Source organism: Lissotriton helveticus, chromosome 3_2, assembly GCF_964261635.1.
Source record: "Lissotriton helveticus chromosome 3_2, aLisHel1.1, whole genome shotgun sequence".
Classification (NCBI taxonomy): domain Eukaryota; kingdom Metazoa; phylum Chordata; class Amphibia; order Caudata; family Salamandridae; genus Lissotriton; species Lissotriton helveticus.
This window is the reverse complement of record NC_136062.1, coordinates 11628207-11643044: the sequence shown is the minus strand read 5'-3', so window position 1 is coordinate 11643044 and position 14838 is coordinate 11628207.

The following is a 14838-nucleotide window of genomic DNA, read 5'->3' as shown; positions in this document are numbered from 1 at the left end:
ATAGCCACCACTGCCCACCACCAACTCATCAAATACTCAAGGAAGAAAGCACTCCAGGACAGAATATCCACCCATGCACACAACAGCAAGGAACTCTTCGGCATCTTCAAAGAGTTCTCCCAACTCAACATGAGTCTACCGACATCTCACCCTCCCAGGACCTCTGCGACAGACTCAACGCCTTCTTCCACCACAAAGTCAGGACCATTTACGACAACTTCGATGACAACTACCTCCACGCCCAACCCGCACTCACCATTCCCCACAACATGCAGCCGACACTTGACAGCTGGACTGTCCTCAGCACTGAAGACACGCTGAGCACTATGAAGTCAATCCACTCTGGAACCCCCACGGATCTCTGTCCCTACCACAGAGCCGTAGACATCATCGCCCCGAGCTTCGATGAATCATCAACCGCTCCTTTGAGACTGCCTCTTGCCCCGACAGCTGGTACCATGCCAAGATCAACCCTCTCCTAAAAAAAACCTTGGCGGACTCACCAACATCAAGTATTGGAAAAGGCCGTCACCTCGCCTCCTTCATAGAAGAAACAACATCCTCAACTCCTCCCAATCAGGCTTCAGGAAGAATCACAACACCGAAACCATATCACCTAGCCCGCAGACTCCACAATGCAGGAATCGGGAACAAGGCCCTCGACTAGACCCTCCTTTCCTCTCGGAACCCTCAGTGACCACCTGCAGAGTCCTGCAGGATACTCCATCAGCCCCACCCTGTTCAATGTCTACATGGCCTACTCGCACCCATCGCCAGATCATACGGACTCAACATTGTATTGTAAGCCAATGACACCCAACTCATCCTCTCCCTATCCAACAAACTCAAACGCACTTTCAAGAAGGAATTAAAGTAGTCGCCAGGTGGATGAAGAACAGCAGCCTACAACTCAACATGGACAAAACAGAAGTTCTCATCATGGGCCCACACCCCGATGCCAGAGTGGGGGCCCATGTCCTCGGGAGCCTCGCACCCCCCATGGACCACACACGCAACCTTGGAATCATCCTGGACTCTGAATTTAAAATGGACTGCCAGATCAATGCTGTCACTTCTTCCTGCTACCACTATCCTTGCCTCCTCTGAAAGACCTTCAACTGGATTCCTGTAGAACACAGAAATAAACTGACCCACGGCTACATCAGCAGCAGACTGGACTACAGCAACGCTCTCTACCCCAGGACAAACAAGTAACTCACCCGCAAACTCCAGAATGTCAATAGCACCGCCGCCAGATTAGTCCTCAACCTACCTCACCACTGCCACATTAGCCAACACCTATGGATACTACACTGGCTCCCTGTCGAGAAGAGAATCACCTTCAAGTTCCTCACTCACGCACACAATGCCCTCCACAACACGGGACCAGCCTACATGAACCAACGCCTCTCGTTCCACACACCTCAAAGACCCCTCCGCTCTGCCCAGCTCTCCCTTGCAACGGTTCCTTGCATCAAGAAGATCAGAACAGGAGGACTCTCCTACTCCGTGGCCAAGACATGGAACATGCTCCTTCTCCACCACGACAGACACCTTCACTCGCCAAGTTCCTGAAGGGCCTAAAGACCTGGCTGTTCGACAAAGCACTGTAACTTCCCGGAGCTGCAATCCGCCCCCCCCCCCCAGTGCCTTGAGACCCTATTGGGTGAGACCCCTAGCTCAACTAACTATAACTGCTGAATTTCTCTGGTTTTGTACAAATGATTTATCACCCTAACTATAACATCCCTGCAACTATTATTTTTTTCAGTGAACATATATATTCCAACACCGCGACTCAGCAGCGGAAAGCAGCTCCCGCCCCCGCTGCAAGAAACCTCTCGGACACGGACCAACAGTTAGTGCTTCTTTATTCTGTTAACGCAGATTTATGCCTTATGACGTTTCGGCACCATAGAGCCTTGCTCACATGACAACGGACTACATAACAATGCTCCATTTTAAAGTGACCGTGCCAGTCTACGTATACACCACGTCATAATAGCATTCAATAGACATAGAAAAAAGATTGACCTTGTCACATACACTTACAATAGTGATATATAAATCTCTCTTACAAGTAGGGAGTATCAAATCCCATTTTTTAGCGTACTTCATCATTTGTTCATGTCGATTACTGGCATAATAGCAGTAATATACATTGGCTAAAAATGACCCTTCACACAATTTGATAAGAACCGGCTACAGTGTACTGGTTAAAACCTTAGAAATTGTACTACTTCACTGTATAACCAACTGATCAGTGTATGATCATACTAATTAAATGTAAAATACAGATCGTCTCCATAAATCATATCATCATAATGAGTTCTTTAACCAGTATCAATTCTAAACCATGGATACTACTCTTCGCAATAACAATTCTGTCTATCCAATAAAGTGCATCTTCATACTAAAATGTACAAAATAGCAATGTAAACATAAATTGATCATCAGATAATGTCTCTACTTATTTTACTAATATGCTTCAGGTGGTCTATTGCTCTCTTTAATAAATGCTTTAGACACTAGGCCAAATGATGCACCACATACTTCAAAAAGAGTGTGTCTGACTGCAATGTCTGCACAAGGAACATCACACAAACACTTGTAAACCACAGGGCGACAGACATTTGTAGAGGATATCCTAACAAAAATCCAATTAGCTTGGGGTCCGCACACGTTTTGGTTTACTGGACTTGAGCAGGTTAGGCTTGGTTTAAAAGAGGCTGAAAGAAATGAGGCTGAAAGAAATGAGGCTGAAATTTGTTACTAATGATGGGTTGCAACATTTTGCAAGGTCTCTGTCAAGCAAAATATGTGACTGCCTCAAGAAATGTTTGTTATGAAGTGAATTTAGAAGCGCAAAATGCATATTGTATTGTGCAAATTCGCAATGTAAACACTACCTCTTAATTGTCATCAAATTTGAAGGTACATCATTAAATGCTCAAATGTCTACTTCCATATGTGCAAAAAATGCAAATATGTGCAAATTTAGCTGATCAGTATGGCAAAGAGCTACTATAGACAGATTATTACAATGAAGAAGCGTATCCCTGATAATAATAGGAGACCTATCGCACCAGAGAAAAATAAAGTGCAAACGTGCCATTGTTTATATAGTCTGTGTATGAATCATTGCAGATATAAGCCTGGAACCAGTATACCCTTAAATATGTAAGATTAATCCTTATAAAAAACATCAATAGATAACACATGTGCAAAACATCCAGTGAAATAGTGTGTCTCGGGTTATAGGTGTGGTTGTTCTCATATACACACCAAGGGGTTGATTCCGATTCGGGATAAAAAACCGTCCTGCGATTCGTATTCGGAGCCTTTTCTGTACGAATCGTACAAATTCGTCCGAATTGCATAGTACGATCCGTATACAAATAGTCCGTACCAATATGTACGAATCGTACGAAAAACAAGCGAAGATCCGTACGACACGGACCCGCCTATTGAACCGTACGATTTGTAAACATTCCGTACGATCCGCCAAGCACGATCCGAACACGGGACCCCGAACACTGTCCGTATGGGAAAAAGCCGTTGCGTACAAACTGCTGGATGCGCGAGCCACACATCAAAAGAAAAAGCGAAGCCCCCCCAACGACCCGCACGCGTACACCCACAATACGTCACGTATGATCGAGCCACATATTAAACCTCGACGACGAACCCCCCAACGATCCGCACTCGTACCCCCACAATACATCGCGTATGAAAGAGCCGCAGATTAAACCCCGATGACGAACACCCCCCAACGACCCACTTGCGTACATCCACAATACGTCGCGTATGAGACACACACACAATAAAGTTACAAATCATACACCCCCACAATGAAGCGTAGGCGTACCCGGTCAAAACGTCAAACTTCACTGTATGAGAGAGCCACGCACCAAAGTACGCAACTATCCCCCCACAAACAAATCACACGACCCCGAATACAGCACAGGGAGTGTGCAAACGAGTCGCACAACACCACAAAACATATCTCCTGTGTACAAACCTTAGCTAAACAATGTCCTGGCCACAACCAAACTGACAAACAGAGGGCCAAACTCAGATCCACCCCTTATGAAACATCCACCCTAAATTCAAACTAAGCCACACCCACCATTGGACCAATAAAAAGGGCCCACACACACAAACCAGCATCCTTTGCAAAATACACATCAACCTACTGACTGACAACACACAAACAACTGCACACATCCACATTCACACATACCCCAATCACATTCAGACCCACACCCCCTCTTCACATTCAGAAGCACAACCCCCATCCATACACACACCCACACCCTAAACACATTCACCCCACAACATGTCTGGCCCAAAGAAACCAAAGATCACAAACCCGGAGATGGAGATCCTTGTAGATGAGGTCATCAGAGTTGACCCCCAGCTGTTTGGAGCATTGGTCAGACAGACCAGCATACAAGAGAAAACACATGTGGGAGAGGATCGTCAATAAGGTCAATGTTGTTGCACCCATCAGGCACACCAGGACGGTTTGTTAGGCCAGGTGGTATGATCTGCGAAGGATGGTCAAGCGCAAGATGGACGAGGACTACGCCAACGCTCATTACACCGGAGGTGGTGGTCTCCGCAGACCAGTACAGTACCAACCCTGGGAGGAGAAGGTCATGGCCCTGCTACTACCGGTGGGAGTACATGGAATTGAAGGAGTCATGGAGCCTGGTGAGTATACAAACAACTCGTTTGACATGGGGGCACTCCCAGCAGTTTCCAGACATAGGAGGGGTGGGTGGATCTGACTCCCAGCAGTGCCCAGACATGACACGGGTGGGCGGATGTGACTCCCAGCAGTGCCCAGACATAGGAGGGGTGGGTGGATCTGACTTCCAGCAGTGCCCAGACATAGGAGGGGTGGGGGATGTGACTCCCAGCAGTACCCAGACATAGGAGGGGTGGGTGGATCTGACTCCCAGCAGTGCCCAGACATAGGAGGGGTGGGTGGATCTGACTCCCAGCAGTGCCCAGACATAGGAGGGGTGGGTGGATCTGGCCAAACCGGTGGGTCTCTTACTTTAAAGGCCAATTCGCAATACATCCTGGCTCACAGGTCATTTTTGTAGTCCCATTAACCCTCCCCCCCAAGTATCACTCTTAAGGAAGTAGAATCAGCACTTACCAAAGCCCCTAAAGGTAGGGCGCCGGGTCTTGACTGCATTCCTGCAGATCTTTTTGTTCAAGACCTGGCCTCCTGGGCCAAATATATCCAACTTTTAATGAACGCCATTGATCAAGGGGGAGCTGTTCCCAGCTCCTGGGCTGGTGCTGTTATTCTCCCCATCTTTAAAAAAGGGGATCGGTCATTCCCTGGAAATTATAGATCTATCAGCCTTATCGACTGTATCCAGAAGGTTGTGGCACAAGTGATACTTGGGAGAATCCAGGCATGGTTGGTTGACTGTCAAATCTTATCTGACCTCCAAGCTGGATTTAGACAATGTGTTAGTACAGTGGACCAGGTGCTAAGGCTCATACTTATTTACTGGCGCACTGTTACTCTGGGGAAAGGGGCTATTTATGCAGCATTCGTGGATCTGATTCCCCGCACAAAGCTGTGGTACACCCTGCAAAAGTTGGCCATGCCCTGGGAGATTTTGTCCTTTGTAATTAAATTGCACACAGACAACTATGCCCAGGTTAGGTGGGATTCGGCTGGTCATACCACAGATAAATTTCCGGTTGAGAAGGGGGTTAGGCAGGGGTGCGTCCTCGCACCAACCCTATTCTCTATATATCTCAATGGGGTTCTGAAATATTTCGAAGATTGCCCGACTGATGCTCCGAGTCTAGGTGGTCAAAAGATCCCACTCCTAATGTTTGCCGATGACACCCTTGTCATTTCAAAAACAAGACAGGGCTTACAACGCGCTTGATTAGATTCGAGGAGTTCTGTGAGGACTGTTGACAAGACAAAGTTTATGGTCCTCTAAAACTCAACGAGGAACATTGCTGAAGTTAGGATGCGGGAAGGTGTGTTGGATCAAACGGAGACTTTTTCCTACCTTGGGGTTACCCTCGATAAAAATATGAGCTGGAAGCCCCAAATTGACTGCCTCCTGGTTAAACACGCCCAACTCGCTCGTGTGTTTCTCAGGGAATTCAGTCGCTCCTACACCAAACCCGTGGCCCCAGTACTACAGATATACAACTCCAAAGTTGGTGCTGCCATTTTGTATGGATCTGAGTTGTGGGCGCATGCGAATCTGGAAGCACTGGTGGTACTGCAAATCATATTCCTAAGATCGGTAACGGGTTTGCCACAATCAACCCCCCTTATTCCTCTCTACATGGATCTGGGGTGCCACTCCCTCAGTGATGTTGCTGGACTAAGATCAGTCCTAAATTGGAGAAGACTTTGGGTTACCCCCGAACTAACCAACTATGCGTTGGTGGTCCGGGAAATCCGGGACCTGGATTTGAACAAAACAATAGGGTTGTTTAGGGGTGTCAAACTCATTCTTACCGAGTTGGGACTGTCTCGGTGGTGGTCCTCTCCAGAGGGTAGTATATTTCCCACAAAAAAAGAGTTAAAAACAGCTTACCGGGGTTGGATATGCACACGCCATCATGCATCACCAATTAGGCCCACATTGTCCAGTATTTTTCTCCAAACTAAATCCCAACCCCACTATGAACAGTACTGGGACCTAATTACCTCAACCCGCGACCGCAAATTATTCCATCAATTTAGAGTAGGTACCCTACCGACCAAGGCTTTCACCTCAAGGTGGTCTGGTTCACATGTAAGCAGTAGTAAATGCCCATTTTGCCCAAATAGGGAAGAATCTGTGGGTCACATTTTATTTGCATGTCCTGCTTATTCTAACCTAAGGAGATACTGGCTTAAACCCATATTCATCTTGATGGGGACTAGGGATCACCGTGAGGCGTTCAGTCTTTTCAAAACAGCTGTGGCCGGCCCCTTAGTGATTGCTCTAGCCAAGTTCCTGGAACGAGTGTGGGTCACACGCTCGTCCGAAGGGAGGTGATGGTAAATTTCTTCTACTGCTGCTATGTGTGTAATTTGTGATATGTTTAATTGCTCTAGATGTATTTTTTTCGTCCTTCTATCTTTTTAACTAATGAACTGTTTCCGGTTCGCTATACATGTCCGTTTTGATTTGGTTTTATCTATTTATAGTTTTAATACTGTATAATTGGTCAGTCCCAATGTTACGGGAATTAGAATAAGGGTAATAAATTGTTGATGATGCACCTAGACCCAGTGATTTTATAATGTGCTGACTTTTGTGATTTTCTTAAATCAAAATAAAGTTTACAAATCGTTAAACTCCATGGTTTACCATGTAAGATTATTTCGGGCAGAGGCCCTCAATTCATTTCTAAGTTTTGGAAACAATTGAGTCATCAATTAGGAATTGAATTAGCATTGTCTTCAGCATTCCATCCTCAAACAGATGGCCAGACTGAAAAGGTAAACCAGTTCTTAGAGCAAAATCTTTGATGTTTAACTACTACTCTATCTACACATTGGGATGAGGTGCTGCCTTTGGCTGAATTCTCATATAACAATAGTGTGCATGCGGCCTTAGGTTGTTCACCATTCGATTTCTTAACCGGATTGCACCCACAGTCCTTACCAATCTCATTTCCTGACTCAGAACAACTCATGCCTGCAGTCTCAGAAAGATTATCTGACCTACAAAAATTTCAAGAACAGGTTAAAAAGATTTTGGCCCACAATTAGTCTAAAATGAAAAAGTAAGCAGATAAATACAGGCTGTCGACTCCACCATACAAAGTAGGTCATTTAGTATGGTTATCTACTAGAAACATGCAATTAGAGGGTCCCTAAAAGTTAAAACCCAGGTTCATAGGACCCTTTTCAATTGAATTTTTTTTTAACCCAGTTTCCATCAGGTTAGATCTTCCTAAAGACCCTGCAATTCATCCAGTCTTTCATGTTTCCCTTCTAAAACCTCATAACCCTTCTACAGGACCTGATCTTCCTCCCCCACCAGTTGTCATAGGTGACTATCTTGAATACGAGGTTAAACAGATTGTGGAATCGAAAAGCATACATGGACATTTGTTTTATTTGATAGACTTGAAAGGTTATGATACATCTGAACGATCCTGGGAACCTGAGAATAATGTGCAGGCTCCGAGATTGGTTAAAGCCTTTCATGCATTACACCCAGAGAAACCTCGTCTAGTGAAACGACCTTTGGGGGGAGGAACTGTTAAGGGTTGAATCTGATTGACTATAGTTTCCAGAAATCACAGTAAGTCTTGGCTGTTTTGTGTAAACCCTCTTGACATTATCAATATTTGGTGTAGCATAAACAAACGTTAAAACTCTCAGAATGTTCAGAAATTACCCATTAGAAGTTGTCTGAAGGTAGCAATGCTTGTTTGAAGGTAGCAATGCTTGTTTGACATTCAATATTGGTTTTGTGCATAAGCTGTCACCAACGATAAGGAAATGCACGTGTCTACCATTTCCAAACTGCAGACATTGGGACACGTGTAGAACGTTCGGCTCAGGTTGCTTCTTCACGTGCAGCCGTCTATATAAACCCCACCCCGCAACCACAAGGTGCTTCGCTTCTTCGCGTTCACCATCGGAATACCCGGACCGGCTTGGAAGCTCTGCTCCCCTTTTGAAAACCCCTCGACCGGATTAATTGAGAAAGGACGCTGTCCTTGGAGGCTCTCCCATCTTCTCGCCTTCCCTGCTTCCCGGCTGCTTCCTCAGCTCCCTCCTAGCACCTGAATGTCCATTGACGACTTCCTGGTTCGGCGCTCCTCCCGACTGCTTTTTTCTAAACCTAAGGAGTGAAAAGGAAAGCACAGCGAGAGAACGATTGGTAAAACAATTCCTAGCACATCTCGAATCTAAAGAATACCGGTAAGCTTTTAGGGCATGAATGAGTATTCAAGACATAATTTATCTTTTTTGGATGTATGTATAAAGAAGCGCTTGGGTGCTTAATAGACTTTTGAAGTCAAGACATTGGATTCATAACATAATAAGGAAACCAGTCAACTGAAATCATTTTCAAGACATTCCTGTCAACTGAAGAACTTTATTGAGAATTATTTTAAACAGTACAAAGACAGTCGTAACTGTGTTGGCCATTCATGTATATTTGTTAATAGAGGCTAATTTCCTGAACAATAGTATTGTACAAAGCCTCCATCTGAGGATTACTGCAACTGTTTTGCATTGTGTTTCTTTCTTTTATTATATTCTTACAGAACCCTTTTTATAACGGATTCGTCCTTGAAAGTAAGGTATGATTTGAGTTAATAATTCAACTCTAACATAACTAATCACTAAACCAGTAATATTTATATAAATATATATAATTAATGTTTGATTTTGTTCTTTTGCATTATATAGTCATCTTAAGGTACGTAACGCCCTATTTCCTTTGAAGTGTTTACATGGGTTGACAACTAAATATGTAGGACAGCATTTGAATCCTGAACAATACAGTTAATGATATATTACTGCCAGTAAATGTATTATAGTTGTGTTGCTTTCCTTGGTATAGATCACCAGGTGAGAGAGAACCCAGAGTCACTTCATACAGAGAAAACAGCGCTGGACAACTACATGAAGACGCAGTCCAGTGTTTGTCTTGTTTTTCTTATTCCACTTCCCCTTTCCCCCAGGGGTCATTCAGACTGACGGAATTACTAAGATTCGTTAGTTTGATTGGTTCAGGGGGGAATTAGGAACATTCAGTGCCAAGAAGAACACCAAAGGAGACTCGGGAGATTCTGGTGAGTGACATTGTGACAAGTGTGGGCTAGGAGGGACACTCTCTTTGCCTCTCGCTTCTGTCAGCTGCGCAAGCCTGTTGCTTTGGCTCAGATCCCAGTCCATGCTGACCCAAGGAGGGGCAGTACTGGGGGCCGGAGTGGGAAGCAGTACTTTTGTGTCATCATTGATCCATATTGGGGGCACTGTTAACAGAGCACCTAAACTGTTGTATTACACTTTGCATTATTGCTGCTAACGAACTATCGAACTGTCGTAAGACGCCTGACCTCATTTGTGCCTGATGTACTACATGCTTAGTGCGCTACGCACTGCGTTATTTTTCCCTTGCAGATTACCTGATTGGTGCATTGCATTATTTCTTCCATTGCACAGTATCTGAGTATAACGTGGTGCAGTGATTTATTTTATGCCACTTGCTTCCCGGAAGCAGTGGCCTTATGCCAGCCAAATGCAATACAGATTGCTAAAGTAATGGTCACCATATTTTCCCGGGTAGGGTTTCCTCTGGAAATAATTACTGACCAAGAGACTCCTTTCATTTCGAGCTTTATGAAACAAGTATGTATAATATTAAACATCAAGCAGATCCGTACCGCAGCTTATCATCCCCAAATGGACGGATTAGTCGAAAGGTACAACGCTACCCTAAAAACAACTTTAAAAAAATTGTTGGACTTTGAAACCCGTAAATGGTAAGACATATTACCTTTGGCCCTCTTTGCAGTTCGCTGTAAAGTACAACGGAGTATGGGATATTCTCCCTTTGAGTTGCTCTAGGGCCGACAGCTCCGTACCCTGCTTGATATGCTAAAAGAGGAATGGGAAGAAGAGCCGGAAGGGGCAAAACCCCTACCAGAATATGTGCTCAACCCATCTGGGGCAAATTCGTAGCATAGTCGCTTCTCATCTCAAACAAGCCCAAGCTGCACAAAAAGTGCAGTATGATAAGAAGACAAAGGAGCATAGTCTGGAAATAAATGATTATATTCTCCTGATGATGCCCTCCTTAGATCACAAATTGTTGGGACAGTGGCAGGGGCCATTTCGGGTGCTGGAAAAGGTTACATCTGTTACATACCGCCTTGAATTGGATCCCAAGAAGAAGTCAAATACCCAAATATATCATATCAATTTATTAAAGAAGTGGGAGGGGCCATACCTGCATGTCTAGGAATCCCTCCCAGACCATCCCCTTTATTTCAACAAAGCATAGACAGTGACCTGCCTATAAACCAGCGACAGAAACTAGAAGCCCAGTTATGCTCTTTACAAAATGTCTTTTCCACAGCACCAGGGAAAACCAATCTAATAGAACATGTTATTTCCACTCCACCAGGAAAACGAGTAAAACTGCGCCTCTATCGTATCCCCGAATCTAGGCAACAAGCAATAGAACAGGAGGTACAGCAAATGTGGAGCATGGGCATAATTGAACCATCCAACAGCGAATGGACTCACCCATAGTACTGGTGCCAACACCTGATGGGTCCATCAGGTTTTGCATCGACTTTAGGGAGGTCAATAAAATCTCTCAGTTCGACTCTTACCCCCCTCCCGAGAGTCGATGAAATGGTGGAGCGATTGGGAAATGCCCGATACATTAGTACTTTAGACCTTTGCAAAGGATACTGGCAGGTGCCTCTGCGACTACAAGACGATAAGAAAACAACCTTTTCTACACCTAGTGGTCTTTATCACTTTACCGTTCTTCCCTTCGGTCTTCATGGAGCGACTGCCACGTCTCAACGCTTAAAGAATCAGGTATTAAAACCCTGTGCTGAGTTCGCAGCTGCCTATATTGATGATATTGTCATCCATAGCTCTTCCTGGGAAGAACACTTGATACATTTAACCAAAGTTATACAAGCACTAAGAGACAGTGGACTTACCATAAACCCCGCTAAGAGTAGACTGGCAGCTCGGTCTGTGAAATATTTAGGATATCTCCTGGGTGAAGGATGTATCAAACCCCAGGAAGAAAAGATAGTGGCCATTACTTCTATCCCTTTATCCCAGACAAAGAAAGCCTTAAGAGCCTTCCTTAGGGTATTATAGGAGATTTATTCCTAACTTTTCACAGCTGGCAGCTCCCCTGACGGATCTCCTACAAAAGAATGTAAGAACTGAGAAAGAGTTGAGTAACCCCACACAGTTCCTTAAATAGGCCTTTTGCAAACTGAAACAAGCCCTTACTTCAAGACCGGTTCTTATGAGTCCTGACTATTCTCAGCCTTTTATATTACAGACAGATGCATCCGATGCCGGCCTTGGTGCGGTGCTATCCCAGATTGATCTCCAAGGGAATGAAAGATCGATTCTTTTTATAAGTAGGATACTGTTTCCGAGGGAGAAACGATATGCTGTCATTGAAAAAGAGGCCCTTGCTATCAAATGGGCAATAGAGTCCCTTAGATACTACCTTGAAGGACGGGAATTTACATTGTATACTAATCACGCCCCTCTAGAATGGTTGTCCAGAAACAAGGGACATAACGACAGAATACTATGATGGTTCTATACCCTACAACCATATTGTTTTCTTATTTGTCACAGAAAAGGAAAGGATCAAGCAAATGCTGTCTATCTCTCCAGATACCTGCAAGACCCTTTTCTTGCTAGCAAGAAAGTTAGGGAAGGGGTATGTGAGGAGGAACCCGTTTTTACCTCAAGCACTAACCTTGACTGTGTGAGATTCCAGACTTCCCCAGTACATGAAGGGTTAACTCTCCCGGACTCCTCTTGTATACAGGAAGAGAAGAGACGTGGGGAGGAAGAGGAACGGCCCAGAGGGGAGAGATACCAATCAGCGGAGACCCAGAAGGCGGGAACAGCCCTTCAAGAGCGGAAGCCGGGAAACGTTGGGGAACAGGACAGAAAGGAACTGAAGGAAAAGAGCAGCACCACGGACGGAAAGAAGACAACCTATCCAGCAGAGAGGACGCCCAACGGACTGGACCCCAGCAGCGGAGAGGAAGAAGTTGCCGAGCCCGACCTCTGGACGGAGGAGTGGTGGACGCCCCCGGAGGACACCTTCACTTCGCCGTAACTTTGGAGAGTTACGTCTCCCGCGGTAAGTGCACCGGGAAAGGGGTAGGAGGGGAGTGGGGGAGAATAAGGTCATTACCCACAGTGAAGACAGTGGGAGGGTGTTTTTTCCATTCGGGTGTGTTTGGGTGGGGGATTATGTGAGCACTCTGTATAAACCTTAAACGAAGAGCCTGCTTTTCTTTAAACATTTACCTCAAGTAGAGCGCACCTGCCCAGCGATAATTTGTGAAAAAGGGGAAACTGTAGTACTTGGCTTCCACCCGGGAAAGCCACTATAGAAAGTCCCCCATCACAGTCACATGATCTTAAGGTGATAGAGGCTCTTGTGAATAAATTGCCCTAGTTCACTTCCCTAAAGTCAGTGCACTAAGGTGTTACCCTTTTCTTTCTGACCCTGGTGCTGGTCCTTTTGTTCCCTTTCTTCAATATACGATGAAAAGGCCATATATACTTACCGCATTCCATCTTTTCTTTCCCCTCTGTACCCGGGGACGCTAGCACCACCCACCTGGAGGAAAAGACCAAACCAAAAGAGAGAAGAAAGAAGATCACTACACAATCCTGACCTTATACTTTGTATTAATCCTTGATACAATAAAGCCATCTTTCATCCACGCATAAGACCTCCTCGATTCTTTTTCTGCCCGTCTCTCTCACACCCTCTTTGTATAAATATATGTATGCATTTATTTTTGTTCATTTGGTTAAAAGCCTGTAAAAGAGGTCAAGCTGTCAGGCTAGTTCCAAAATGCACACACAAAACTAAATAAAATGCATACAATCTTGTACAAACATGTACAAGATTGCAATTGCTACAACAATAAACAGCCCATCCAAAGAAGATCTAGCAAGGGTTATAAATGTTCTATCCCCAGGACTTGTCAGAATCCGTAACTAATACAAAACTCTTGACTACTATGGTGATCTGTGAGATTCCATTCAAAATATAAAATACTTGTCTAAAATCTAAAAAAACACTTCATGATAACAATCCACCCTTAAACAGCTATTGCCTTTGATATGCAATTTTAACAAAAAATAAGTCAGTGTAACTCCCTCTGTAATAATGTTTTGTGATGAAAAGGTAAGATGTGTCATCTGACATGATGTTTCCTGATCAGTCAATCAGACCTGTGGTTTCTATCATTGGTTAGACACCATGCCCAACCAAGACAATAAGCTTTCCCAAAAGACAACCGTCAGCATATATTCATTAAATGTCAAGTATGTACACAATTACTTTTGGCAAAACCATATACAACCCCTCCTGAAAGGGTCTAACAAGTATTATCACGGTGGAAATCATCTTCCCACAGAGTTTGTCAGAGTGAGTAACCCACAACAAATCCCTTGATGACTACAGTAATCTGTAAGATTCCATGTACAAAATACCTATCTATAGGTTTTAACAGAGTGTCATAACAATCCACCTTAAAAGGCCATTTGGTTTTATCATGTTTGTTATACAACCAGACCCGGTTGGCAATAATGTTTATTTGCCTGACCAAGATAGAATAACTCAACTGTGACCAGTAATTCAACACAATATCATTAGCCTATATTTAGCAATACAATTCTGTCTGGCAAGACGTGTCATCACAATGGAGCAAGTTCAAGAGATTTTGTTACACCACCACACTTTAATTAGACATCAAAAATCAAGGTCCGCAACAGAATCAGTCGCTTCTGAACAAAAAAAATGTTTTTACACCAGTCAATAGTCCAGAGGAGACCTCATAATAACAAGAGCTCAAAAGGTGTCTGCAGAATATATCAAATACAAATTGGACCAGATATACTAAAAAGGAACCCAGCTTTGATGGTCATCGGACTCAAGGAGGCGCTAGACCATACCACATCCACACACTTATAGAAGGACATTCTAAGTGGGGTGTATAATAATCTGGAAAAAATCTTCTATGTCCATTGGTAATATTGGACTGGTGTTTTGAATCAATGCCATACATCTATTCTCCTTGACTCAT